Raw genomic sequence first — 4830 nt, 5'->3', positions numbered from 1 at the left:
AAAGGAAAGGAAAGGAAAGGAAAGGAAAGGAAAGGAAAGGAATCCTTTTTCTCTAACCCGAAATTGTTAGACTATGTGAGAAACAAATATTCAGCATCAAAACATTCACCAGTGCTGGCATTTCCGAAAGTGTTGTTCTCCACAGAGTCGAAGCAAATACACTCAGAATTATAGTTTAAGGATTACTGACTGCAGGTTCAGAAAAGCTGCTAAAGAACTCCTGGTTCCATTTTTCAGATAATATCAGTATAATCCAGATCTCAATGTTCTACATTCCACCTTTGTACATTATAGGAAATAATTTTTTAATCCTCTGAGATGTCTGTTCAAGTATCTTGCTTATTATATTTGGAAGAATATGCCTTACATTTTTCCTGTTCTTATAGAAAAATGATAATAGTAATTAAGAAATTACAAAAAAAACCCTCATTCTCTGTGGCTACCGACTTAACGTAACAACTGCCCTACTAGAAGACCTTTGCAAAAACATTTAATAATAGCTTGCTTCTGAAAATAATTATGGAATTAATTATTTTACATTACTGGTCATCTATTTAAACATTAATTGTAAAAATCAGATACCTGGACAATCTATTGAAGGTCTGTAATTCTTGAAATATCCCATTTAACAAGATATTATAGAGAAGTTATTTCCAATTATGTTTCTCCCTCACTCTTAAACTTATAATTAATTACAAGATTTTGCTATCTGAAAATCCAGTTTTACACTAACCTGTTTGAATAATTTAAACATTATAATACATTTACCAAATAGAAAACTTTGTGACCTGATTTTCTGAGGATTTCTTTTCTTTCCATTTTAGGCATATGTAATATCGGAAAGATATGTAATGTGTAAGATCACATTAATATGTACTTTAAAAATAGTTGTTTTAAATTTAGTTGTATAATTATGTAACAGCTAATATGTTTTCTCCCGTATTGTTCAAGATAGCTGATGCTAACCATCATGAAGAAAGTTTACTATTGTGTTTTCTACTCATCCTGTTCATGTGGGGTGATGGAAGATGGTGAGGGGTCTAGAGGGTGAAACATATGAGAACTAGCTTAGGCCCCTGGGTTTGTTCAGCCTAGAGAAGCAGAGATTGATGAGAGAGTTGGAGGTAGCCTGCAGCTCCTCACCAGGGGAGCGGATGGGCAGCACTGATCTCCTCTCCTCTCTCTGGTGATAGCAACAGGACCTGAGGGAATGGCATGGAGCTGCAGCAAGGTGGATAACGTTGGGTGTTAGGAAAAGGTTCTTCACCGGAGCGTGGTCAGGCACAATAATTGGCTCCCCGGGGCAGTGGTCACAGTGCCAAGGCTAGTGGGGTTCAAGAAGTATTTGAATAAATCTCAAAAGGGTTTGATTTTGAGGTAGTCCTGTGTGAAGCCAAGATTTGGACTCAAAGATCTTGTGAGTCCTTTCCAACTAGGGATATTCTATGATACTCTTCATTACTTATTGTTTTCATTAATCAGATTCCTATACATAGGTGCATTTAGGGACACCTAGTGGCAGTAATTGATGAATACTTCCTAGTCAGAAGATACAGATGTTACCTTTGGTGTGAAATCCTGGACATCATACTCTGAATAGCCATTACATGCGGCATCACTTCATTGTAAGGCTCTCATTTTGTTTTAGTGAATCCACTAATGACAACAAACAAGCAAACAACATTCCTCACTTCTTCTTAATTGAAAATAACATAGCTATCATGCATATTTGGCAGAATGGTTAAATAATGCTTTGTTTCTTAAATATCACTGTGTAAATAAGCCTTGTATTTATTTTAAATAAAGACCAAAGTGTCTGATTAAGAGACATCCTATTATTTATCCTCATTAAGTAAATGTATATCTATAAATGCATGAAACAAACATATTATGTTTCTATCTTACAAACATATTCTTAAAAAATAGGTAGAAATTCATATGACTGGGTTGGATATCCAAAAATCAATGTGAGATTTTATTATAATCTCTACCTTTTATGAACTACTGTCTGTATAAATAGATTGTCTTAAATAACACCTCCAAATTAAGGTAAAAACTAAGCAACCAACCAAGAAAACAAACCAACTACTACAAAAACAAACAAACAAACAAACAAAAAAAAACCCACTGATTATTCTTGGGAAAAATATTTGAATGATAAAACATAAAGTTAAGCACCTAAACAACATAGTCACACAGGACTAAGTTTACAAAAATCACCCTACCTGTCATCACTGATAGTGCCAAAATTCCTGCTGAGTCTCTTCACGTGTCTCAAAGAAATTCATTCCTCATCACTTTACATGTTTGTTTTTTTTTCCTAGAAATCAGGAATCATGTTATTGTTCTTTGTACTGAGTGTTTCAGAAGTCTAGTTTACACAAAGAATCATAGAATCAAAGAATATCCTGAGTTGGAATGAACCCAAAAGGATCATTAAGTCCAAATCCTGCCTTCACCACAGGATCACTCAAAAATCAGACTGTATGACTATGGATCTAACTTCCCTTGCTTGTTTTGCCTGCAAGAACCAGTCCAACAGAAATTTTTGAGGGATACCTAAATGTCCCAGATTGAACAGTCTCTATGTCTGTATACTGATCTTATTAAAATTTCTGCTAATTAATCTGGAATATGAATATGAATATGAATATGAATCCAATTTTTCTTATACATCACTTAATCCATGTCACATCCTACTGAAACAGCTGAAACTTTAGCTAGAATCTTTGAAAGAATGAAAATAAGCTGAATATGATTTTCATAAGTAATAGCAAATGTAGCTGGAACAAACAAGTAGCTGGAAGACTATCTAAATTTCTAAATCCTCACAGGTATGGGTAGCCATATACTAGATGGCTAGAACATTTACTCCAGATGATACTACACACTTTCAAATGCTTAAGAAAAATCCTAATTTTTGCAGTAAAGGCCAAAAGCTAGATCTCTAACTTTTTTTTCTAACATTCTTCTCATTTTGGAGAAAATGAAGAAAGGGGGAGAAGAAAGGGAACAAGTACCCTCTAGAAAATGTATGCAGAATGTTCAAGGAATTAAAACTTGTCCCACATGATAATGGAGAACAAAAGAATCAGGAATGAAAGAAATGAACAGAACTCAGAATCTAAATTATAACAATAAGGGAGAAAATATCCTTCCTGATCTGAGGGCCAACAGGAAACCCTGAGGCAAGGAACAGATACTGCATAAAAGTAGAACAACCATATTCCATATTCTTCAAAATGCCCTTTCTTTCCCAAGTCAGCATAAATGTAATTGTCCTCCAGGAACTGTCCCATTCAATTACACAATGTTTCCTATCTGCCTTTCAAGTTCTCTCTTAAAAAACAAAACAAACAAAACAAACAAACAAACAAACAAAAAAACACAACACCTCTTGGTTTCTGGCCTGATGACCTATTTGGACAGCCTTCCCTGTCTCTTAGACAGTAAATTAGGCAGTAAATTTCTTTACTTTTCTAGTCTACGGTAAAATATAATCAATACATGAGAGTTTGATGGCATGCCAGTTATCATTCTTTAGTTCAAATACTTTGTCTCTTTCTAGTATTTAACTAAAAATGTATTTGAAAGCAATCACATTCCCCTCCAATATCTGTTTGGCTATGTATGTCTCAATAATAATAATAATAACAATAGCAACAACAACAATAATAATAATAATCTTTCTTCTGAAGACACGTTTTCCATTCTTTAATTACCCTAGCTTCTTTCATTGTAAGATCTTTGAATGTATGGCTGGAATAATGCATAATACAATAGAAACTCATCAAAAAATATCCGAACTTTAGTCCTGTACAACCTTATTAATACTCCCCACTATTAAAACAACCTTGCCTAATACACCATTAGAATAGTACTTATCTTTTCCCATTACATCAGTAATTCCATCATAATGACATGTATCCACTTTCTGTTTTATCGGTACCTTCAGACTTTTAGAATACTACCCAAAATTGCTTCACCCAAGTTTATAGTGAAAGTTTTCATCCATGACTTTGTAGACTGTGTTATTCAATTCACATCACTCCTATCAATCCAGGATAAAAGTATGCATTTTATGTTTATTGCTATATATATATATAAATATATATATATGATGCATGTTAATTAAGTTTCCAAATATTAAAGGATTAAAATACTGATTTAAATGTTTATAAATATTTATACAATATCTGAACACACATATAGACAGAGTAAATCTATCTAAGTATACATGTAGGTGTAATTTTTTCTTGTCTGATTATCTGCTTCTCCTTGGCTATCCCCTCAGTTTTGTGTAGTCTACAAACTATCCAGACACACTCTCCTCATACCCTGAAATCAGTGCGAAGTGCTTTTGTTCAAGGATTTTATCTCCTGGAACTCTTTTTCATTCCTGTACGTTTCCCATATGCTTTAAATGAACACATTAAATAGTGCCTGCATTTTTTTTTATGTAAGGTAGTACTGTGCCTTATCTGAACTTTAATTCTAGTGCTTTTCAAGATTATCTCATTGAATTTTTTATTTGTTTCTCAGGTTGTCTTCCTGAAACACTTGGACAGGAGTTATAGAACCACATTTTATTTTTCGTTCTCGTAAGTTCACAGTAAATGGGAAATCACAAAATCGGCAGGCCTACGATGTCCCAGTGAACTTTTGTTCTGTTTTTGGTTTATTTTGTTTTTTAACGTAATCAGTCTTACCTTTAACCCTATTGCTCACTAATACAAAGTTTAAGATAGCCTTGCCTCTTGTTGGCTCATAGAAGAATTTACTCACTGTTTTGTACAAATTTATATTCTCCCCTACCAAGTTTGTGGCTTT

The sequence above is a fragment of the Meleagris gallopavo genome, chromosome 1 (assembly GCF_000146605.3).
Source record: "Meleagris gallopavo isolate NT-WF06-2002-E0010 breed Aviagen turkey brand Nicholas breeding stock chromosome 1, Turkey_5.1, whole genome shotgun sequence".
NCBI classification, from domain to species: Eukaryota; Metazoa; Chordata; class Aves; order Galliformes; family Phasianidae; genus Meleagris; species Meleagris gallopavo.
This window is presented reverse-complemented; position numbering follows the sequence as displayed.